Source organism: Oryzias latipes, chromosome 1, assembly GCF_053564925.1.
Source record: "Oryzias latipes strain Hd-rR chromosome 1, Olatipes_Hd-rR_3.1".
Lineage (NCBI taxonomy): Eukaryota > Metazoa > Chordata > Actinopteri > Beloniformes > Adrianichthyidae > Oryzias > Oryzias latipes.
Window position 1 is genome coordinate 37,676,373 of NC_136237.1, and position 26,148 is coordinate 37,702,520.

Genomic DNA, 26,148 nt, shown 5'->3' on the forward strand with positions numbered 1-26,148 from the left:
CCCTGTTTTATCTGCTCATTAGCAAGGAAAAAATGCATTCAATTGGCTTATACTGACCATGGCGTGGTGTATTAAACAATAAGTAAATAGCCTTCTTAAATTAAGCACAACATGTATTTGACATGTTCAAAGTAAACATGCAGAAGGGATGCAACGATTCACTTTCCACACAATTCGGTTCAGTGGTGCAACATACGGTTCAAGAGTTGTAGCATCCCAAGTAATTACACGTGAGTCCCTCACACAGCTTCACTCCAAAAACTGAAACAATCCCTAAAGACTTTTGCCTTCTGATGTAAATAAACTTTTTTGTTTTAATCTGCAATAATTTGAGACACATTTGATGATTTGCATGGTCGAATAAACAATGTTTAATTTTTCTGCTATTAGTTTGTTGATCATATGACAAAGATTTGATTTTTAATTATTTGTCTAACAATCCGCAATCTGTGCATAGCAGTGGAGATGTTGTCTTAGTGAACAAAAGCATTAAAGTGGATTTCTCTTCTTTCTTTTTCTGACAGTAATTAACTTGCACATTGTTCTATTTTTGCTTGGTTTTACTTTTATATTTAATCAAGATTAACGGATTTTCTGGTGATATTTACAAATCAGCCGTCATAAAAAATTAGATAAATGGCCACTGGGCTTCCTCTTTGCTTTTGGACTCCCTTCACATTTCATCCAAAATCCCTTATCTGCTCAAACTAATCCTGCTTGACAGGTGAAATATCTTAAACAACTGTGAGGAATTTGCTGGAGTGCTCAGTGCTGGATTGGCAATTTGGAGCTTTGAAAGCATTCTTAGTGGACAGCTTTGAGCTTAGAAAAAAGATTTGCTCTGATGAGAGAAAAGGTTTGAATATTGTCGTCAGTGTGCTCAACATGTAGAAGACTTTTCATCTTCAGAGCCATGAAAGATAAGGTAGAGGCTATCAACACTAGCAAATCCACCACCTGGAAAAGGCTTTAAACCAGTTTACAAATGATTTTATTTAACCTTTAATATGGAAATAGCAAACACTTTGAAAATATTTTTTAAAATCAAATATAAATGCCACTTATAATTTTATTTTTTTTCAAATTAAAATTATTTTTCACCATTATTTATATTCAAAAACATATTTACACCAACGACTGAATGCACAGACTATAAGGAGTAACTTACAATGTGCTTTATTGATATTCAATAATTTGTATTTATACATTTTGCACAAACAAATGCTTTAACTTTACATTTAAGTTAAATGCTTAGATTTTAAAAGTATACATTTAAGAATAGGATTTTAACCCCTTGAAGACTTAATTTATTTCCAGTTTTGAAAAGGAAATCCCTTTTGCTTTTGCTTTTACATACATGCTAGATTAAGGTGAATTTGGAACCAACACTGACAGATTTGCATCAGAAGGTTGAATTATTCTCTTTATTTTACTTTTTTTTTTTCAATGTAATAATTCATAATGTCAACTTTGTGAAAATGGGGTGATAAAAAACTAGGAATCTAAGCAGAAATCGGCACATTCTGACCAATGCCTTTCCGTGTCTGCTCTGGATTAGCTTGATATGCCTGAAGCGGCATGGATACTTCAGCAAGAAATGTTTGTTTCTGGGGAAAACATCAAGCCCTGGTTTCTGTTACGTTGCAGCTGAACTACAGATGGTTCAAGCATTGCAAACTGATGTCTGTTTGCAACAAAATGAATGGTTCTAATGGTGAAAGTGCATCAACACAAAAACCCAGCTGTGTGACTCACAGTGACACACTGTGGAAGCAAACATTGCAACTGGGAACCAGGTGGCAAATAAACAGAGTTGGACCTCAAATTTCTGTACACAAAGCTCAAAAAATGAGAAAACCAAACTGACCAATTACTGTGCGGGACAAAATTATCTCTCCTGGACCAGCACTGTAAGACCACATCAGGGATCCTTCGGCAAATCCACACAACAAATCAAAGGCAGATTTAAAAATGATCTGTCTGCTCCTTAAGACCGGAGGCACTTTTCATCTCCCTTTAGATAAAAAGCAGTTTTCCTCTAAAATCCACTTCCGTTGACCGAAGACGTATGCCTCCGTTTTCCATAAAGCCAAACGAGTGTGACCTTCATCCAGGCAGTGTCCCTCCTACAGCAATGTGTGAAATGCGTGTTTTAAACCTGTGTAAAAGGACCTGACTGTTTCCCCTTTGGAATCCTGCAGATTTTTATAAAAGAGGGGCATGGGTTGCGAATCACACCAAAGTCACACCAAGGTGGGGGATCTGTGGCCTTGTGGGGCATTGGAAAAAATCTGTGTTTCATATATATTTTTTTTCTTTTTTTTTTTTCACTGAGACTATGCAGGTTGAATCTAGTTTTGTCCTTTACAAGGAGCGACTCCTCCCAAAAAAGAAAGAAAAGCTAGAATGGTGGATCGACGGATCCCTTTGCCTCTATTCTCCATTTTCAGAATAAAATGAAAGACAAAATGTAATCACGTATAACGGGGACGAGGAGCTGGTGAAGCAGCATTCAAAAGCTATAAGAGTTCAAAGCTTCAAACTTTATTCAGTGATCATGACACAATGTGCTCCCTGCGGTCTAAGCTGACGCCCTGGAATAATGCTCGACCCGAGAAGAGCTGCAGAACCACGGGGGTTAACCGTCAGGACACAAAATGGCCGACCAGAGCGAGGCTCCAGCATAAAATGTCATTTGTCAGTGAGACATAAGCTGTCTGTGTGGGGGGCCCAAAAATGTAGCGCTGCAGGTGAATTGCTCTGAAAAGCCCAAACGGTGATGAGTGCTTTAGGCTATGCTGTGTTGTGACACTACGGTGCTGCTTTACGGTTTTCGGTAAAATCTTCTTCCCTGTTCTTAGCAGAGGTTTTCAGGTTTAATCAAAGCTGTCAGTTAGTTACATGCCTTTGTTGTTCTCACTAAACACACATTTGTTCACTTCCAGTTTTCCAGTCAAGCGAACAGCCTGTTTGTAAAGTCAATGCTAGCATAAATGGCATCACAAACTGTTCCAAATAATGCAGAAGGTGGGAAAGCAACACCAGCATCATGATGGACAAATTATAAAAATGGTTGTGACAGGATAAACATCATAACCATGGGCGACTCCAAAAATAAAGGCTTGTTAAATTGCTGCTGTCCTATCAGTGTGTACATATTCCATTGTACATACAGCTGCCCCCACGACGACACTCTGCCGTGGAACAGGAGTGGACAGAGAGACACTGCCCGTCCTTGGGGGGTCCGGCCGAGCTGGGTTTCCCTGTGGAGTTTGTGTGCTGCCCACTGAGTTTCCCATGACCATTAAATCTGTAATGGCTTGGAAACATGATAGGTCATGCAGGCCGAGGCACAATGCACACAACACACCCAAAGGGACTGTACACTTCTTTGCACCTTTTAACTTTTTAGATGTCTCAAACCATCAAACTTATCCTTTAAAAATAAGCCACAAAAGTAAAAGTACATTCTGTTATACATGGTGTTTAAAAGGTTCTTTGTTTTGCCTGGTGTTGTGTTTGAGGTATGCTTCTTGTCGTCTTACAGGTGCTGCTGCTTTTGTTTGGATTCACTTTCCCATCAGCAAAGTTTTTCAAAGTCAAGCGAGTTTACAGTCACAGCCAACCTCTGAGGATCAAACCGTACCAGTGAGTTTTTTTAAATGTCATACATTTCAGGGTTGGGATGAAGCATTACAGCCAGAAGTGGAATCATAAGTCAAATCACCACTTCATCTATTCTTACAAATGACATAAAATTATGAAACAAATGAACCAACTAATATACTGAGTTTTTGATTTGGATGCTACATTTTCATCAATAATACAGAAAAACTATGTTTAATTGTACTTTACTCTTTAGAATGAGCGCAATATATTTGATTTGAACCTGTTAGAAGGATTTATTGTCATTTTTTACTATTATGTTCTGTGATGTTCCCTAGTGAGCTACTCTCCGCTTTAGCAGGAAATCATGTCAGCAGGAAGGGATTTGATTCAACCAAATATATGTGTTCATTGGTTATTCTATGTTACCAAAAAAGGCAGGCCTTGTTTTGGAAGAATTATCGCCATGCGTTGCCTTCCAGGCAAACATGCAAAACTGCATGAAAGCCTTGGTAACCAACTCAGCTGGTTATCCAATGAAACTGCAACCCTAAAAGAAGTCAGCCAACCCGCTTTGTGCCATCTTGGCTAATTCACCCAATCACAACACAACCGTTGACACGTTGCCTGTTCTCCATAGATGACAGGTTAGCAGAGGTTAAAAAAAGGCAAGGATGAAAAAAAGATGAATTGGAATTCAGTGACTAAAGCCTCTCACTGGCCCGAGTGTCCTAATCCCCACCAACATCAAAAACATCGATTTAGTCTGGTTTAGTTATGCAGGAAAGCGGGTTTCTGGCCATCTCCAAAACCTTTTTAAGCTAGTTTGACTATTTTCACACATTTCACCGGTGGTCAAATCAAAAGCATTCATAATAGAAGATACTGCTGCGTGACAATTTATTTATTTGGGAATTTCTGTAAAATCAGGGTTTGGTAATGAACCAAATTTGTATAAAATGGACACAGTATTGATTTAACTCAGACATTTGAAGCTCTAATCAGTCAGTGCCATAATCTTTAGGTAGAATTGAGACAACATTTCCATCCAGCTGTGAATCAGCCATTTAGTTTACTCTTCTTCTTTTAGTGAACCCACAATTTACTAAAACATTCAGAAATTGATAACACAATAAACTGGGATAATTCTGGGAACACCCAGGCCTAGGTGGAGGGTTGCATATTTTGAGGATCATTGTTGGCCAGTGACAAAACCAGGGTTTGTATCCCAGGGTGCGCGATGAATTTCATCTAGTGTGGGTCCTTAAGCAAGACCCTTCACGCTATTGCCTGACTTGGTATTCACAAGGAGGCCCAAGACTGGGTCCCCCTGTGCCAATCCCCAGCCGGGATAAAATACAGGGTTGTGTCTGGAAGGGCGTCCAGTGTGAAAATCTCTGCCAAACCAAATGTGCAAATTGGTGAAAAGCTGGTTTGCTGCAGTGACATGGAAAGGGATGTGCCAAAAAGTGAACAACACTCTTGGTCAATGATAGACTGATTGTGTTAAGATGCAAAACTTTTGAAACAACTTATTTTTTTCAGTACCTTATTGAAAGAGACATAGCATTTACATAAGAGGAACCTCTTTTTTTCTTTTTCTCACCAGTAGTGTAACCCTTTAACACTGGTGCCATCTCCGCTGACATCTAAATAACACAAGCCCTTTGACGTACAGTAAACTTTTGACTGTTCAAACGATCACCGTGAAACAGCTACACGTAGAGCTGTGGAGAGAAAATCAACTTTTCACCTAATCTTAGCACTGATATTTAACACATTAGTAAAGTAAAATGTGTAACTGTGCAAAACCACTTTTCTCTGCAACAGAATTTGCTGATTTACGTTGGCCCATCAACTCAAGGCTTTTTTACTCTGCTTCAGAATCCACAGGAATTGCTTAACTGTTAAGAGTTGCAGTAGTCGAAAGAGTATAAACACTGTAGCCAAAGCTCTGGTGTTAAAGGGTTAACAGGCTCATGGCTTTGCTCACGGTACCCTCACCAAAGCCACGGTTTGGTTCAAACCCCCCATTTTTTTTGGTCACTGTTTTGTTTCTCAGTTTGTTATGTGATTTGTGTAACAACAAGAAGAAACAAAAAATTCAGAAAAGGCTTATTCACAAATTGAAACAATTAAGTTACATTGAAGGAAAACTTTCCAGGTGGCTTTTACGAAGCCTGGTGTAATGTAGTAAACAGTATTATATATATGAAATTTAGCACAACACATGTTTGACACTTTGGATGTTTACATACTGGTTGGTATGCACCAGGGATGCGACGTTTCACTTTCCTGCGATTTAGTTCAGTTGTGTTATATATGGTTTTAAACCAAGATTTGTAGCATCTCTGACTAAAACAATGTATACGTCTGCTGTTGATTGAAAAAAACAAAGCTTTGTTTTTCACTCTTAAATCTAAGTAAAGTCCCACAATGTTCATAAGTAAAGGTTTTAGCTTGCATGTTACAAAATCCCAGAATGGGGATGATGTATGCCTCTGTCTGACTTGAAGTTACACCTACATGCGTGTCCTGGATAAGCATAAGTGCAAACAGGTCTCCTGAAGGTACAATGCTGCTCTGGTGTATTTGGGGTTTGTGCCTGTCAATTCCCTATGTGGTGCTTATTTGCGATCCCTTTGACGGAGCATGCAACTGCATCTCAAGACAAACTAGGGCAAACCTCTGAAGACATTGTTATATCACAAGCTCCACAATCTGAGATACTTTGTTCCTGTCCTTACCTTGTTTCTTTTCTTTTTCTTTTTTCATTGTTCTGCATTCGTTTTTTTGTTTCATTAAAGCACATGCAGCAAGCACAGCAGCTGACTTGGCCTCCAGAAATGCACAGAATATCAACAACGAAACTCACATCTTTATTTGCAGGGCCCAATTTACACATTTAAGAACAAATAGGTTAATTTTTTTTTTCTTTAACAAATTGAGCATTGAGCTTTAGTTGTGCCAAAATCAAATGCACAAAGTGTTGCAGCTAGTATCACTGAAATCATGGTTTTGGTCAAATGTGGACAGTGTTTCCATCATGCTTGTTGTATTTTTTGATATATTCAACTCCTAAAGGCCAAAGGGGAAAAGTAATCCAACATTGATATACTGGGGTCCTCAGGATGGGGAGTTTACTCCCAGTGTTGAAGTTGGACTCTTGTTTTCCTTACCTGTGCCATTAGTTCTTCCTTACCTGCACCTTTGCTTCATTAGCTCTCTGTTTCTGTTTGCATTTTTACTTCTTCCATGCCGGTACCAGTGCTTCTCTCTTGCCTGCACCTTTGCTTCTTCATTACCTGTACTTCATGTTCTGCCTTACCTGTTTGCCTTTTCTTCTTCTCTGTACTTTTGCTTCTTCCTTACTTGTACCCCAGCCCCTTTACTCCTGATTCTGGTTCTTACCTGCACCTCTGTTCCTTACTTGCACTTTTGCTTCTTCCTTACCTGTATCTCTGCATCTTTGTTATCTGTACTCCAGTGTCTTCCTTACTGATGCACCTGCTTCTGGATCTGTACCCGTAATTACTCTTTCTGCATTCCCTGCTTCTTCTTTACTTGTACTTTTACCTCTATCCCACTTGGACGACTCTCCTACGCATAATTTTGCCTCTACCATGACTGCAATGAAGTCTGTCGTCAGCTCTAGGAGAAAATTCCAACTGGTACCACTTCTGGACAAAATATATATTTTTAACACTAAACAAACAAACAAACTAGTCAGGAAAAAAGAAAATCTTTAATAGGCTGTTTGATGTTTTTTAATGGTTACGTTAGCCTTCTTTTGATGCCATAACAGTGTTCTCATTTAAAAGTTTTCATTATTATGTTTTTCATTGTTCGATGACTGAGTGTATAAAAGAGCAGAAGTAGCATAAACACACAGAAGTAAGATGAAGAGATCTGTAGTTTGTAGAATAAAAGCCTGAGGGAGATTGTGCGAATTGTCCATCATTATTCAATTTGGGGAATGTGTGCTGACCCTAATCATAAGCCACAGAGATTGGTAAAATAAATTAAAAAATTTAAAAAAACAAGTATTACGGTTTTGCACTAACACAAGTGAAATAAAAACAAGTCAAAAATAAAGAGAAAGTTTTAGTTAGTCCTGACAGGGAGGCCCTGGAGTTAAAAATAAATAAAGACAAACAAATGTACAAGTTCAATTCCCAAGTTATGTCTCAAGTTCTTGAAGTCTAGTTCCTAATTAAGTCTCTACATATCAGACCTTAGTACAATTCAAATCCCTGCCTAAAGTACAAGTCCCACTGTTTATTTGATCTGCTTTTGCATCTTTGCATATCTTCTCCTAACAATGTTTGGTGTGTGGCATCAGAAAGTGCAGAATGAAGATGTTTATGTCTTAAACATAAGGGATCAAGTTTAAATTTTGCACAACAGAACAACATAGCATCAAATTGAGGTTTCGATCTTTGTACATGTCTCAAAAACCAATGCATACTCATGGGCACAAGCAATAGGAAGCACACTGAGATAAGTTTATCTCAGCATGGTGTTGGGTTTCAGGACAGTGAGATACCTGGAGAACAAAAGGATTATGGATCGAGAGTGTGGTGCAGCAGTCAGAACGCACAGTTAGAGGACACTTCGGCAAGAAAGAAATCACACACATATAGAATATGCCCAGCTTCACTTACGCAGACAAAAACATGTGACCCGTAACCGTAGCCATTGATGTATGGCAAGAAAGGTTCACAGCTGAGACAGAGAGATTCACTGCTAAACTATCAAGACATCTTTGAATGTACAGGTTGTATTTACCTGCTAGATTCTTGGCCCCATCCTCCATTCACAAATTTAACATTAACCAGGAAGTACCTGCAGTACCAAAGACCACTTTACCAGGTTGGTTAAGAGATCAAATTCCCATTTACTCCCATGTTAGAGAGTCCAACTTTACACCTAAAAAAAACAATTTTAAATTCTTGTTTCACATCATTTTTTTATGTGCCCATTTAAAATTATATATATGCATTATTAATCAACAGTTTTGATTTTTCCCAAGCTCCAATTTTGACTCACAATACTCACTCCAATGAAAATGGTGTTTTTGGGGTTTTAAACATGTTCTTGTGACATTTTTCTGATGATGCAGAACATAGTAAAAAATTAAGGTTAAAAGTGCATTTTTGTGAATTTCTTTATTCAAATCTTTGTGAATCAGGAGCAGATGAAAACATCCCATATGAAAAAGAGCTCTTTTGTGACAGAAAACCTGTCGGGAAGGCCAAAACTCCCTGCTCCGATCCATTTTGATACATCCACTCGCAGACAAACAGATCCATTTATGTCTTTGTTCTCCTCGTCTGAGCTGGCATCTGGCCCTAAAATGTACAGGTGGATTGCTCTAATATTGCTTGCCATTTTTGTTGCAGCGGTAATGTTAGATTGGGAATGTGAGGGACTGGAAACTAGCAGGAAGGAGTGTAAACAGAAAACTTTCAGCAACAGGGAGGGAAGGGGGGGAGGGGGGGGGTTTGCTCCGCATCAACGGTCCTGCCTATAACTCAAAGGATGATTTCTAATAAACTCCTGCCACTCTGCAGAAACTGTCTTAAAAGACGACACAGGTTGTTGATTTGGGCTACGAACAGCATAATCATAAAGAAAAGACCACTGGGGACACTTTAAGATGACAAAAGTACAAAAACACCAACCAGATCCAGTTTTTCCAGAAGGATCCATGTGGGGAAGAAACTTCTCTGAAACAGACTTGGCTGAAGTGGGAACATTTGCAAATATTTATTTCGAACAAATTTATAGATTAATGGAATTTACAAAAGTGACACAAAAATTCAGATGTTTTTCTACATCTGTTCTTGTTAACAGAACTAAACATCTCGTACCAAAATAAACAAATTAAGGCCTGCCTGCACACAGGAGAGTCATCACACGCATAAATCTAGAGCAGAATGGTTGTTTAAAAGAAAAAAATACAATATGATGTTTAATCATTTGGCCCAAATTTCAACTTAATGAACAAATTCCTTTAAACGGTGAAGGACTTTTAGGACCTGATTTGAAACTTGCGCAGGTCTTTTTTCTCTAAATGTCGATGAATGAATTTTCCAGACAAGCAAATTATGTAAATGTCTGCTTTTACCCAACTTGCTGATGATCAGCACAAAGATTTTTTTTCCTTTTTTTCAAAACCTCAAGGATTTGATGAATACATTTTCTTTATTCTTCCTGTGAATATACAGTTTGACAAAGTATTCTCTCTGAGACACACAGAAGTCCATACCTGATATTACAAAGCTCTCTTATCTTTAGTATTCACAATCATCAATTCCCAGGAGAGAATAGAGCAGAGTACTCACTAGATCTTTACAAGCAACAAATATGTCCTCGTCTTTGTCCTCTGATTTGGTCTTTCCTTCCTGTTTCCTGCCTTCTGTCTGTCTGTCTGTATGACATTTTATTTGGCTGTCAGTTACCATGGCAAACGATATGTACAAAGATCATAAGCAGCTCGGTTACAAATCTGTCCAGCTGACTTGCTTGAGTACACAAGCAGTGCAGTGTTGGCATCACATTCAGCGCACTCTGACCTTTTCTTGCAGACCGATTTAACAAAGTGTGAAGTAAGAAGAAAAAGACTGAAGTTTGAAAGAAAAAAAAAGGGGGGGGGGACGAACAGCAATTAAAAGATAATTATCTGCTGGAAAAGGGCCAGAACTTTTATCAGGTCTGTGTTGCTGTGAGACAGGAGAAGAGGGAGAGTTGGTGGATTCCCTGCAGTGTAAATGCCAAATCATTGCTTTGACCTGCTACTTTCCTGTCGCTCTCACATCAAAATGTGTCAGAGCTACGTTGGCTTACAGTGCACTAAACAACAATTTTTAAGTGAAGGCTAAAAATTTGTAAGATGTCAACGTATCCCTTTCATGCCTTTCTTTTTACAAACCTGCACCTCAGTGGGTTTCTGATACATTTTTCCACCATTTCCCTGTGTTATTCCTGCATTTTCTGTTGGCAAAAAGAATTTATATAAAGTAGTAAAAATGTGGAATTTCAAGCCAGAAATGTGCCAAAACAATCTATTCTAAAAAAAGAAAAAAAACTGCTTTTTAAAATATAAACCTGTACATTTGATTTACCCTTAATATTAAAAAAGGACATGCATGTGACTCCATTGAATCACTTTGTAATGGATTTACTGACAAGAACTTTGAAATAGTGCAGGAACACGCTGGATCTTTGTTTTTTCTGACTTAATGGGATAAAGGTTGGCATTTGGAATTGGCATTTCTTTGCCAAAAAATGGTCAAAGCTACGACAGAGTTTTAGGGCCACCAAAAAAAAAAGAAAAAGTAAAATTAAGTCGTAGATTTACGATAAAAAAACTGGTCAATTTACGAGAAAAACCTTGTAATTGTACGAGATTTAAGTCGAGGTGAGCATACAAAGCAGCAGAGCAGACCGACTAAACTCAATTAGACAGGTAAGCTGAATGTTTATTGATAACATTCCAAATGTTTGGAAGCTCATTTGTTTAAATTAACGATTTATTAATGTTTTATTTATTGATGGGTGGTTTGCAGGATCTCTGCATCTATACTAAGCCCATCGAGACGACTCTTGTTGTGAAATTGGGCTATACAAATAAATTTGAACAGTTGAATTGAAAATTAGCTGCGAAAAAAACTCATATTTCATTAAAAAATTAATCTTTAGTTTGCTAAAGGTAATATATTATTATATATGTGGATGTAGGTTACTCTGAAAGGCTGAAGAATAGCATGGTTTTAATTTTTGGAACTCGTTATATAGACAATATATTTGTTTAATCAAGAGGATGTTATGGTGTTTGATCCAAACTTACTTAAGTGATCTCTCACTGAAAGCCGATCTAAATGTAGATAAATGTTTAGTGTGGTCAGTGTCATTGTTAAGATGATCATGAATAGAGGGCCTTTCTATCTAAATAGAAATAAACTTAGGATAATGGCTATAACTGTCATTCTTAGTCAGTTTTAGTTTCCCTTTTGTGTTTTATTGATCAGTTTGAGTGTGATCTTTTGGGGGTTTTCGTCCTTCACTGTTGTAGGCCAATAGGAGGCAAATCAGAATCTTTTCTAGAGTTCTTATGTGAAAACTGCAAGGAATTCCTTCATGACAGTTTATTTTAGGCACAACTCCCTCTGTAGTCTTTGTGACTGAAACAGGGAAAGGTCATTTCTGCTTTTCTTCCTTCTCAAGGTCTCTGCATTTTCTCGTCTTTGAAGCGCACACACGAATGTTAAGACGCCTTATTCTTTCTTTTATTGCACCAGCACCCTCCCACACAGTTCTTTTAATCAAAGATTTTCTCCCAATTGTGTCTCAGATATTATGACCAATCCAATAGCTATGGAAATCACATCAGCATGTTGGAGACATGGCCTTTTCTGGAGGACCCCGAGGACTCAGCAGTCACAATACAGTCTGGCCTGTCAATCTCAATTTTCCCGTCTCTGCGTCACACGTCAGAATTCTACCACCCCTTCAAAAGATCACACGAAACAAATCAGTTTCTCAGCACTCATCGACGCGCTTCGGAAAACTTTGCTTTAGAATGTCAGTGTGTGACAAACAGCAAAGTGGCCGACATATCACCTTAAAACTGCTTTAAATCAAGTTAACAACAGTCAACAGTCTGTGAAACTCAGTAAATGTTTTCCTGCTGGCAGCAGAGCTCCTAATTCTTTGGGATTCCAGAACACTTTGTGAGTGAAGTGCTTCTTGTTATTGTTAAATAGGCTTTTGTGTTTTGTTAGTGGAAGAACTTATGAAAGAACATCCATTTTATATTATTCCAACACAATGATACACATTTTTTACACATTCATCAATAAGCCTTTTATCAGTTTTCTAACAATAGGGAAATGGGAGTGAAAAAAATTGCTGTTTGCAGTTTGATAAGCAGAAGCAGTTGAGCCATCGCAGTTTGAACATTACTTTAAAGCGCTTATTGAGTAAATCTGGGATTTTTTCCCCATATGGATCAATGTTTCTTTATATTCGTTTAGAAGAATCAAACAAACTGTCATTAATTATTTTAATCAGTTTTTAAAAAACAAAAAACAAGTCTATGCTGCTTTCTTTTCCCCCGAAAATAACAGTATTGCCTGTTTATTTAAACACTAAAAAATGAAAGAATCATTATGCAGAAATTTCAGAATGACAGGAGGCAGACATTAACAACTGCATGTTTGCCTTGTTTCTCTATAATTTTTTGTAAAACGTAATATAAACGTTATTTATATTATTTCAAATCCATTGAAAATTTGCCAAACCTATTTCATCAAACAAAAAAAAACAAAAAATAATTAGGTTACTTTTGAAATAGGGTTTCTTGCACTCAAGTGAATTATTCCTCCATTTTGGTTGGTGGAAACACCCAAAAGTGGGTCAATCTGCCTGTTTTCTGCTGGTCCAACCATAACAAGAGAGCAACCGAATAAGCTTGAGTTCATAGGAGAAGCAAAATTAATTCAGTTTCTGTCCCTGGCTGAGATGGTTTAAAAAGCTGCCACAGTAGGAGATTTTCAAGCAGCCCCCTCCTGTGCTTCTTCAAATACAGCAACCGCCAAATGGCTTGGCTTGGGGTTCATTATATCACACAGAGGATAGATCCTCCATTCCACATCGATATTCATGTCAATTCAATCCCCTTTTTCCACTGCCCTAATTCCTGTAGGCTTCTAATGATGGATCTAGGAACTACAGAGCAGGACGGCATGCATAAACACACTCATACTGCATTTATGCTTTCTGCTGTATTGATAATTCCCTGGAACATTGGAAACTTGGAAGTAGTAGGTCAGAATATCCATGATTACCATAGCAAATCTTGTTAGGGATTCTCTGGGGCAGATTAACCAACATTCACTCCTGTTGAAATCCCTCGTCTAGCATCAAAAGTAACTTTCAGGCCTTTCTTTGGTGCAATGCTAAGTTACAGCCCAAAGGTGTGACCTGTGTGTCCTGCAATGCTGAGGAAGTGTGTTCTGTGTCCTTTGCTTTTCAAGCACAAAGGTCACACTGCTAAACTGCTCAAACATTTTGTGTTTGCTTCTTTTTTTTCATGACTTTTTAAAGAATGAGTTGCAGATGCAACCAACGCATCAATTATTAATGAAGAGCCTCCAAACGTCACTGAAGAAGGCAGCGTAACAGGAAAAAGCACTTTTCTGTTTGCGTTGATTACTTGAAATCCCTGAGGAAGGTGTTATCTGAAGGTATTGGCTTCATCTGTGGAAGAAGCGGCAGACTAAAGTGAAGCTATAACAACAAGAAAAGTGTTTGCAACGGTTTTCTTTTACAGTGTGTGTGACATTTGCATAAACAGATCCAGAAAAGCCATTGACTCCTTTAGAGATATAAAAGAAACAAAAGCTTTACTCATCCCAGTGGCAATCGCCCAAATCTGATTCTCAGTAAGGTCTTGTTTAAAACAACTGTTGGGCTGTCTCTCGCTGTTGTCATTAAAAAGATCTTGTTCAGCCTTTTTTCAGTTACAGTTTTTGAATCTCACCAGCCAGGAACTCCTGTTTATGTTTTTTTTAAATTATGTATGTCTCAGTGCTCATACTTAAAATAATTTCGTCTTCTAACTGCAAAATCACAGGATAAACAAGATTATATTCTTTATTTTCCACTCTAGGGCGCAACAGATTATGCAAGGGATAAAGGCTGATGAAATGTGCATTATTAGAAATTAGCGCATGCCGTGGAAGCCTAAACCGTCTGAAGTGAAGCGGTCACTTACAAAAGGAATAAAGATTCAATCAGTTTTTAGTACTTTATTCTTATTTCTTTGGTTTAGATTGCTTGTTCACTAAAAAAAAAAAAAAACGCTCATATCGATTTGATTTTCTCTTTCTGAAATCGGTGATGTCACAAAAAAGGCAAGGGCAGATGGCTGAGCCGGCACCAACCTCAACTGCAGCGGCAAAGGAAAGCGATATATAAGCATCAGTTCAGAAAGAAGTTTACCTCGTACCGCTTGTTTTTATTCCAGATGATGAAGTTTTATTTTAAAGAAGTCAGCGCAGTGATATAGAACATTTAAACTATGTGACCGGAACTTCTTTTTTTGGTGTGCATTATCACAGTAGATTTTCACTTTTTAATCCATACCCAGCAGCTAATCAGAATTGAGTATTCACCCGGCCCATGGTATAAATGCAATGAATGGTTTATTACAGGGGTCTCAAACTCAATTTATCTGGGGGCCACAGAAGGCGGGGTCTAGCTGAGGGAGGGCCGCTACTTCAACGCAAACACACACGCAACTTGTGTCTTAGAGCCAAAAAAATTTGTATGGAACATATTCTATACTTTTAACTATACTCTATTATTAACTGTTTTCTGTACAAAATGTACTTAAAACTCTCATTCAAATAAAATACGTAAATAAAAAAAATCAATAAGTAAATAAATCAGTAATACATTTCTGTTTATTTAGTCTTCTATATCTGTTTTCTAATTTAAACGTCCTTATTACCACAGTTCAGTCAACACTGTTGAATTATAACTATTAAACACAAAAGAAAACCCAGATTTTACAGTTGTGTAACCTCCATCAATGGTTCTTCTGAATACGGCTTCTCTTGTCTTCTACTTACTGCTGGACACTTGCCAGCACTTCCTCCCATACAGCTGATACCCTCAGTGTGATTGAAGATGATTGTCAGTAAATCTGGACTGTACTTGGACTTATAGAAATTTAAGGTGGAGAAGTCAGAGAGTATGTGCTCCCAATTTTCTTTCTTATGACTTTTTGCACATTTAAACCCCGGTCACAAGTTATTGTAGAGCAGCCTGTCATCCACTCCTATATTTTTATACTGGATTCAAACCGTGGTTCCTAAAAGAATGAGTGCTGTTCGCTGTAGATCAGAGCAATCGTTACCGATACCTGAGATCAGAAAAGGCTCCAAAAATGGATGGAAATTTATGTTGGCGACACCAAATATGTGCAGCCAAGATGCACAATCAGCGTGTTTGAGATCACCTAGGTGGACGAAACGCTACGCAGATCACCTGGTGTGAGACATATTTTTGTTCTTGCTCCAACATCACCTGTCAATCATCACAAAAATATCACCAGAAAGGGGCGGGAACAGCTGGAAATTTAGTACCGTGCTGACCGCTAGCCGCCAATCGACTACAAAATAATGCATTATGGTAAACGTGTCCTGACGGTTTTTGTAGTTGAGTGATCAATTGAAATCATTTAAAATACCTATTGATATAAAAAGGGCTACATACATTACAAAACATTAAAATAAATATAAAAGGGATAATAACACAGATCATACTAAGGGGGAGAGGCATATTAAAACTAAATTAAATGTTAAGGACAACTCCAACTTCCTGTTCTCCTTCAGTCTCGCTGCAGATTCGACTTCATCACCCCCGGCCTGGTCTCGCTAACGATCCAGGCGAGGCGCTGGTTCATCTCAAACACGTCTATCGTTGAATTTTCCACACGTATTTTAAGTGTGTCTAAGACTAAATGTTGTCACTCGCACGTGTTTAATGTTAAAGCCCCGTTAGCTGTCACGCATGTAGGTGTGGGACATTTATTTTCCTCAGCTGGCCCATCTCCTGTGGGAGCGGTGGGTTGCAGTGACAGCCATACACGAGAACCGTTTGGTCGGGGTTGGTATGCAGCCGCCAGTGGCGCCTAACCGTAACCATAACCTTAACCCTCCTCCAGAAAAAACTTCAGCACTGACTGCATGTATTTAGAAAATTACGAGCGAATAAATACATTCTAAAAAGGAAAGTAAGGAACTCCTTAATGTGGTCCGGGGAGGGGGCTGTCAGGTGTCCTGCCTTAAATGTTCCCCTGCTTTCAAGCCCCGTCAATGTCACGCCCCCAAGAGTCATATGCCCCACTGTGATTGGTTGGTTTGTCAGCTCCGCGCACAACACTGAAAAAGTGTCATTCATACAAACTGGCGGGACGCATTAACATTAAACTTTCACATTAAGGCAGGGGCCGCAAAATATCATCTTGGGGGCCGCAAATAGCCCGCAGACCGCACGTTTGAGACCCCTGGTCTATTATAAAAACTTATGCCACATATGAGGACCAATGAACTCTAAGGCACACAGAGTGAGACAAGAGTCAGAGATAAGTCCACCTGTGATTTAAACTTAATTAACTGTGTTCACAGTAACTCTAGGGCTATGTCTAAATTCATAGCTCCCTATATAGAGCACTATCAAGTGTGTTCACCATTTTGCAGAACTGTCCGAATCTTCAATTCCAAAATCAAAATTCTCAGAAGTCTTCACAAAACCAGTGTGCATCGATGCTCACTAGATTGGCGAGTATGGACCACAATGCATTGCGTTTCAACACTTTTTGCGCAGAAAATGTATTTCTTTAATAAACCATCGTTTTCATATTCAGAACACAGTGGATTCATAGTCATTGTAAAACGCTCAAATCGATTCGTTTTTCACTTTGTGAAATCGGTGATGTCATGTTCCCCGCTTAAAAACCAAAAAGTAGTGAGCATGGTGTCCGAATTGCTTTTCATAACCAGGGCACTACATAGCCCCGCACTAGATAGTTTTTCAGTAGTTAGGAAGTAGGGTGAGAATTCGGACATAGCCTAAAACTTGTTTGTGACACACTACACGTTAGCCACGCTAGAAGCATTAGCTGCATTGGTGTACTGACAATACCTGTAACTCCCAAACTTGTTCACAATATCAAATGTGTTTTTGTTTGTTTTTCATTAGAAAAGTCAGTTTAAATGATGAAAAATGTTTCTGAAATTAAACTAAAAATGTAATTCTTTCTAGGTAGGTTTACTGCATCGTTTTACTCCGATTTTCTAAGTACAGCCTCCATTTGTCGTTTAGACATCATGGCAGATGGAGATTGTTGTCTCAGAGCTAAAGAGACGCTAATGTTAAATACATAGGCTAGCAAACAAATTTAGAAAACTCTGTCCACAGACAGCTGTGGGAAACAGTCTTTATTTTTTTTGTTCATTTGGTTCAGTTTTAGGGTCTTCATGTTCATTTTGGTTTTCCTCAGAGGTACTTTGACGTCAGGGTCTGTGCTGCAACAGTTTCAGCTCAGTGTCCGAGGAACTGTTTTTATATATGTTATTATGTGATTTAGGCTGATACTCTTTTTTTATGCTAGCAGTATTTCATCGATGATCATCAGTGTAGTGGGGCAGCAGGTGAAGAAACAGTCTCTGCCATATTGAGGATAGAAACCAGTGCACCTGAGATGAACTGCTTTGGGAAACAATAGACTTAATTCATGAGTTCTTATGTCCCTGTGTGTGTGTGTGTGTGTGTGTGTGTTTTGTGTGTGTGTGAGTGTGTTTGTAAATGGCTGTATCTTATCCATTCCTATTTTCCTTGTGAAAGTGCTCTGTCAGCGGTACCTTGTGCAGATTCCCCAGCTTCCGTAGTTTTGTTTTGAGATGTGTGCACTCCGCCCCATAAGGCATAATTGCTTCTTTTTTCCCCCCATCCACTTATTTATTGTTGTTGTTGAATTGATTTTATTTCTTTATTTTCGCTCAGCTTTATAGGTGTCTTGTTATGTATGGATCTTGCCCTGGTTTCTTTAATAATATTCAGGTACAAAATGTGTAGAATTAGTCAAACATGTGTGACCTTGTTTTATACTTATAGATGGGAAGATAACCATAGAACCATTTGTTGGCATTTTCCAAAAATTTTCAACCAACCAGAGCTCTGTATTTGCAAAAGGCTTATTCGTGTTTCATTTTGGGTTTACACGTTATTTTGTTTTGACAGAAGAATCTATTTTGCTACATGTGCCAGTTTTCCTTTATTTGTTTATAGGTATTTTATGAGTTTAGTTCTTTTATTTACAGTAAAACAAAAAATTCTAGTGCCACAGAAAAATTCATTTTATGTGCATCTAGAATGAGCAACACATCACATGTTACTGTCATAAAATGATGTGCATAAATCCACAAATAAGCACAGGTTATGAGCAAGAAAGAAAACCAGAAATTGTCATTGGTGCAGTACTAAAGCTTTTTACCTTAGCAAATAGCAGCTTGCACAGCACATTGTATTTGCACGGTGACAATAAAAATGTTCTCTCTAGCGTCAATTTTGAAAATTCCACCATAAATTGCCCTGAACAGATCCCTACAAATGCCTAAACCACCTCAACTGTTTTCTTTTGTATGGATGAGCAGTGATTCTACACGAAGCTTGTCCTTAAAGCTCAGCCTGTCCCTTTTTCCCTAATGGATAAGGGACTAAGTGAATGACAGACAGGAAAAAACATGACTCTCTTGGATTTATGGAACTGGATACATCCTGTGTATCCAGTCTGCCTTATTTGCTGAATAATAGTTGCTTTTTCACATCAATATCCTCATATGAATCCTCTCCCATTTGTGTTTGCAGTTTGAACAGCTGCTTGTCCTATTCCACATCGGCTAGCATAGAACTGTAAAATGTTATTCGGTGCTGACAGAATTTGCAAAGGCACAAGAGCAATGCCTTTGTCACAACTCTCCTCACAGGTAGATACGGGCCACCTACAGGTGAAAAATGGACACAGTTTTTCAAACCCTGAAACCTGAACACCGCAACCTGTAGGAAAAGAGAAAACTAGACGATCAGAGGATAGTTTAGACAGGCATCCTATGGATGTCCTACAGTCACTTACATATCACCTTCACACCCTGCCAGTCTGTAAGGAGCCAGTGCCCACCTCACTTATGTCTTATGTAGGGTGTTAGGGCAACCTACGACAGCATCACTCATCCGTCATAAGTGCGTGTGGCTTACATGACCTTTACAAATACTTCACAATACACTTACCACACGCACGACAATGGTACGTTCCATTTTCATGACATCCTTTGAAGTGGCTGCATAGCTGCAAGACATAGCTGCGCTTACTTTAAGATGACGCTGCTCCTCTTCATGATCCTCCACGGGCTCCGACAACCCAAACATCTGCGGCATTCGTACGGATCTGAAGCTACGTTGACACAGCCCTCTGCAATGCGTGTTCTATCCTCAACTTCCGCTGAAAAGTCTATGTAAGCATATGGAAATTCCTGTTCAAAATCCCTGTGTTCACACGCCGCTATGCGAGTTTCTAAAACTGTTTTCAGGCTCTAAGTAAAAAACGTGCGGCCATCGAACGCTTGTTGAAAGTTTAACCAGGTGGAACTTTGACCAATCAGGGACTCATATTTGGTAGTGACGTATGTTTGGTGGCCATTTGAATTTAAGGATGTGCCAACCGTTTGAAAATTGGTCATGGAGGAGAAATTAATAATTGCAGTTTCTTCCCAGCCAGAATTCCATCAAGTCTTTTATTTATCAGAATAGAGCTGTGAAAGAAAGAACCAAGATTCCCCAGGTTTGCACTGCTTCGACATTTCACACCAAGCATCTTCCAAATGTAAGTGGCGGACATGCACTAGTATCGGGTAGCGAAAGTCCAGAGTGAACACCGTGTGCTAAACGCGCGTCACTTGACGGTGATCCTCAGCAAGAATGTCACAATGCTTGTAGCCGGGTGTGTAAAAGAAAAAGAAATCTTTTATTAATCTGACAACGACAAAGTCATGTTTTTATCTTTATAATCTTCAATGAAAAAGTACAAAAGTTATGGGTGGATAGATTTATATTTTTGTAATATACTGAATGTGTGACACAATTCATAAAGTTTGGATGGCAGCAGCACAGATGTGGATGACATGAAAGCCGTCATTTGGTTCCGAAAAACAGGAACTGCTGCAAAAATCCCAGCATGTCTGAACAACATGTTGGAAATGAAAGCTGTTTGAAGAGTTTCTTGGGGAAAGTGAATCAGTTCATTATCTAAATGAACACTTTGATGCAGACTGCACTAAAGGGGGCAGTTGAAGCACCTAATGGGAAGGTGGTGGCCAAAGTCACACTGATTCAGTGAGTCGTGTGAGAAAAAAAATATTGAATAAGAAAAATGTGGTTCTGGTTTTGGTCAAACATTGTTTGGGGTTTGGGGATGTGTGTGGGGGGGAACCTCAAAAATCCGACAACTTTTCTATTAGCATACACCCTCCAGTCATAATTGTCATAAAACCTCAAGGTCTCCTGTGGGCACTCCAAGTTAAAAGACATTTGTCTGTCTTTTCATTTGGTAAATGTCAAAGTGAAAGATTATATTTTTTATTTGTTGGTATTAATTACTTCTAAAATGCATGGCACCAGCCTTAACCACAGCAAAGAGATACTTTTCATATCCACCAATATCTGATTCATGCACTTGAGCTGAAATCAATAGAGAACAAACAATAAATAGCTTGTGTGCCATGCCTCAAAGTACCTTACACATAATCAATATGGCTATGTTGATCTTTTTCCAAAGTATTATCATTAAAACAAACAGTTTCACAAGCTAGATGACACTTTTTTTCACATTTCCCAGGACCTTTGTTGCAATAAAGAAATAGCTTATAATGGTGTGCTCAGTGACCTGTCCTCGGGGAATACTCTGCATTCCCCCTATATGAAACAGATGATTCCATTCCACATTTGTTAAGCGTAAAGCCATTGTTAAGTAAAGATAATCCAACTTCACCTTGGACCATTAAAACAACTGATAAAACAAGTAACCAAAGACGGAGACAAGGCAGACACTCCACGACCTCCATGCTTGAACCACAGAAACACACCAAAACCTAACTAACAAAACAAATTTAAGACCCCCTAAGGGCAAGTCTAGTCAGGTTCATCTGGCACTTAACATGTAGCGTAGCCATTGGTAAAGTGATCTGTCGCTGGGAATGTGTGCATGTGTGCAGAGCATTCCTTTGAGCCACCTAACCACTTAAACCTGAAACTGAGCACTGTGTATACATGTGTGTTTCCTCTTTCTACATGCAACACTGTACAACCTCACTTTTTTAGTTTAAAGAGTTACAGACAGAGGCCAAAAGCAAAAAATCAATGTTTTTTGAAAAAAAAAAAAAATTTGAAAAATAAATTGAATTATTCTAGAACAATACTGTATTGTTGAATGAAGATAAAATTTTGCTTGGTGTCACATTTGGATCATGGTTTCTTTAAAATGTAATACAGCTGACGGGGCCCAGGGATAGTTTGGATACCCTGTGTGGTGAAATGACTATCAGGCCCCAAAACTAAACATAACACGACAATGTCTCAACAATAGAATTAACTTTTTGTCTTTGAACTAGCCAAGAAAATACAAATGGCATGCCAAAACCTTGGAGTTTAAAAGCACAGCTTTGAAAAGTCTTTTCAACTGGAAAGTACACCAGATGGAACATGCTAATGTAAAACAATGGGAGCAAAAACATATTTTGATGGTAGAAAAGAGAAAAGAGTTCCAACAGTGAGACATACATTTGTATTTTTATCTTCATTGCAATTTATTTGAGATATTTAGAAGTTAAAAGTATTGTTTGAAACATTAGCAATAATGAAAGAGTACAGAGGCTACACTTCAGAGGACACATATAACAGCTTTATAAGCCTGATTTGTGGTTCTTCCATGACAATTTTACATTAAAATTAATTATTTTAAATGTTTTTATTGAGCACATATTTATATAAAAAGTGAGTCAAAAGTATAAAATAAAATAAAAAAAACTGCCTTTACTTTCTTTATATAGTGCTCAGTCCCCTTTCTACACAACCTGATGAAAACACAAACGTGGCCTTCAGTTTCCTCCATTGGGAATCTGCAACCTGCCTCCTGCAGGGAGTAATCATTGCTGGTGGGGATTTCCTCCAGGCTAACTTGAAGGTTTTACCTGACTTTTATCAGCATTTGGATTTTGCAACCAGAGGCACTAGCGTGGTGGGTCACATGCCCTCCAATATCCGAGGTGCAACACAAAGCCCTCACTTTGGGACATGTGTCGACAGCAATTTGATGTTAACGTCAGAATACAGATCCCCGCTGACCAGCACTGAGACACTCAAATAGCAGAGCAGGAACTGGGCAGAGAAAGCTGTGGTACATTGTTTTTAGAGAGGCAGCAATGAAATATCAGATCAGAAACACTAAGCATTCAAAGCCAGTCTCAGGCCACATTCAGGAATATATAAAAGATGTCAGTGTGAAGAAAAAAAAAATTGTAGTTCATCCAGAGTTTGTAGACAAAATAAAAGTACTTTTGACACTTCCAAAATGCCAGAAAGTTGTGGAAGGAAATTTAATTTGTTCCAGATTACAGCCCTGTCCTTCATCCCAGTCACAACAATACGAAGGTTCTGCACCAACTAATGTTTTTGCGGGTTTGTAGTATGTAACACGCCTGAAATGAAAGCCATTTCACACCAATGTCACATATCTCAGCTTGAGAAGCCAAAAAGACCCTAAGAAAAAAAAATCTGTTGTTTTTATTCACTACTTTCAATAAAAATCCACTAGTGGCACTGACATAGATTGCACCTCTACTGTACATGATATGTCATAAAATTGAAGATCCATGTAAAGATGCTGTTGGTTGATGTTGGCATCTAAAACATTGCATCATTGGTAAACAAACTTGAGCACATAGAACACACAGGATTTTTAATCCTCTCTCTGAGGCCTCAGTTCCTGTAGAAAAGGTAAAAATGTAGGATGAGTTCTGACTAGGGGTGTAACGATTAAAATAGACTTAATTCATTTAAATTCTTATGATGCAACCAGATCAATCCATCAGAAGCAAGTTATTAATCAAATCAGCCTATAGGATTGTAAAATCATTTCAAAATGAAATAAATCGATTATAATCGATCTTGAAAAATATCATTTGGATTAAGGTCCGATGGGTTTATTTTATATAACGTAAAAACGACCATCACAGCAAAAACACACACATGATGGCAGCAATAAATGTTCAAGGCCTCCTTTTGCCACACTCACACTGGCCTCAGCAACACACGTTCATGTGGCCACTTCTAAAGAAAAGTGTTTGTAAACACGCGTATATGCACTTAATGGTCTTCTGCATTCAAAACTCGATCGTGTTCTCGTGTTGCTACGCTAGTTTTTATATCAGGACTCTACGTGCAAAAAGCGTGAAACCAGTAGAACTTTGACCAATCAGGGACTCTGATTTGGTGGTTATGCATGGATGGCGTCTCTTTTAATTCATGGAAGTGCCAACCATTTGAAAATTGATCATGAAGGATAAATAACGGTTTTTACCTGGACGGAATTGTATGATACCAAGTCCTCCATATTGGAATAGAGCTGTGCAGGAAAAAGCCTGGAGCAAGATTCGTGAGATTTGCTATTCATTTTTGTTTACTTGCTTGTTTGTTTACAAATTTAATTTAAACTTGATTGTCTTGCAAGAAATACAAGTAATCTGGAAAACTTCCTCCGGCACTGTTCGGTACCCAGGTATTTAACTCTGAGTCTCTACCGTATATTCACGACCATAGGGCGCACTGGATTATGGGGCGCAGTTTCAGTTATGGTTGCTTTTTCTATATTAACACAAACAAAAGGCGCACCGGGTTTTAAGGCACGCGCACGTTAAAACATACCTGTGAAACATGCATGCTAGTGTGTGTTTTAAAAAAGGCAGCGGGAGCAAAACTGAGTTGGTTGTGATTTATTTTTCATTTTTTCCATCATCAATCAGCACCCAAATATCCATCAAAGTCCTCATCTTCTGTATCTTAAATGAACAGCTGGGCTAAATTTCTGTGGAACACGCCAGATTCCCTGTCGTCATTGTCAGAGTCCATTTCTTTGTCATGCGGCTCCTCATGAATGATGCCGGCTTTTGCGAAAGCTTGAAGAACAGTGCAAGCAGACACGTTAGCCCAAGCATACAATCCATTCAAAAACTGTGGCATTACTTACCCAGCGCTGCCTCCCAGTCTTAGTAAAAGACTAAGACGTAGTAAAAGGAGCAGAAGATGGAAAGTCTTTCATTGTAATACGTTGGAAGTTGCTAAGCCACCGTAGTCCCTGCCCAGATGGAAAGATGACAGAGTTTTATAAAACAAAAGCAACACGACAGACCTCCTTGAAAATGTTCAATTTTCATTTCCTCTGCAAGCATTACTGGCCTCAGTCAAACGGTGACTGCAGAGAGACTTCCCCCAGCTGTTCTCTGATCGTTGAGCCATCGCTCGAGTCGTTCTTCCAACACGGGCCACCTCGCCTTGTTTCCACGGAAATTCTGCTGCATCTTCTAGACTTGTTGCACCGCACCATAGGGCGCTCCGTCCTTTTTGGAGAAAATGTAAGACTTTTAAGTGCACCCTGTAGTCATGAAAATACTGTAGTTGAATCTTTGGCTAAAGATGCCATGGATCCTTTTTAAGTCAGTGAATCGAATCCAATCAGATCCTTCATAACGAACCAATATCAACTAGGAATCTCATTGTCATAAATTCTGACCCCCCTAGTTCTGATCCTATGTTTACAAAGTCTAACCTATACCTCTGTCACATAATGTGGAATATCCCCCAGATCAAAAAGTAGACAGATGACACCACAGTGGAGGGTCTGATCTGAAGCATCAGAAAAAGGGTTTGCAAAGACCATGTGGGGCTTTTTTCACAGTCTGATGCAAACGCGACAATCTCATCTTGGATCTCAAGAAAACAAAGGAGACGGTGTTTGATTTCAGAAGGAAGTGACCCATGATTGCTCCATTCGTCATCAGTGGAGCTGATGTAGAGTGCTGCAAGTTCCAAGGGATTCATGTGGCCAGTAATCTGACCTGGGTCCCTGCACACCTCCTCTCTGGTGAAAAGGACTCACCAGCAGCTTCAATTCCTGAGAAAGGTTAAGCAGGCCCACCTCAATCTGTCCATTCTTTTCACATTTTACAAGGGTAATGGTGTGTGTGTGTGTGCTGACCAATGACATTTCTCTGAGGTATGAGAGCTCTTATGTCACACAGAGACAGGGCCTGAGGAGGGTGGCAAGGGCAGCAGGCAGGATTACCGGTGCCACATTGCCACCCACTGAACACTTTGTTCAAAAATTGCATTAAGCCAAAGCAACCAGTGTCTAAAATCCTGCATCCATCTAAAGCTGAGGACACCATCTTACTCCACTGACAGGCTCAAGGTCTCTATGTTGCAGCTTTTGGAGAGAAAATCTAATTTATTTCAACACGCTTTTGTTTAAATGCAGTCACAGTAAAAATGTAAATTTATTCGTATATTCGATCTTTTGTTTTCTATTTTTAATTTGTGATCTGTTCAAAGTCCCACTCCAATCGTCTTTTGGTCTGTTGTAAAAGCGTTCCTAGTTGTTTTTTAATCATGATTTTGCCATTTATAACCAGATTTTCTTTTTTAAAGCTGCAGTTTTTCGGAATATAGTTTCTGCTGAGTAGCAGGAATCAATCTACAATTTATGTCTAAGTTGTGAGCTGGACAGCTGGCACCTAGTAAGCCTGCCCTGACCTCTCATCATCCCTTTGTTTACATGCTCTTCTTCTAGCTTACAGCCCATCAAAACCCCAACCTAACCTAGTGGTGCAACAAAAATGGTAAGCAATATAAGAGCTACCCAGC

The 26,148-nt window shown here is 38.8% G+C and overlaps 1 protein-coding gene across 9 annotated transcripts in view; it reads left to right on the forward strand.

Annotated features, from left to right (window-relative positions):
• tenm3 (teneurin transmembrane protein 3) overlaps window positions 1-26,148 on the forward strand; it is a 709,086-nt gene that overhangs the window by 351,917 nt on the left and 331,021 nt on the right. For all 9 annotated transcript variants that reach the window (XM_078946824.1, XM_078946819.1, XM_078946845.1 and 6 more), the window contains one exon: window positions 3,548-3,648. The gene's annotated coding sequence lies outside the window, so the exon portion shown is untranslated. The remainder of the gene's footprint in view (window positions 1-3,547; window positions 3,649-26,148) is intronic.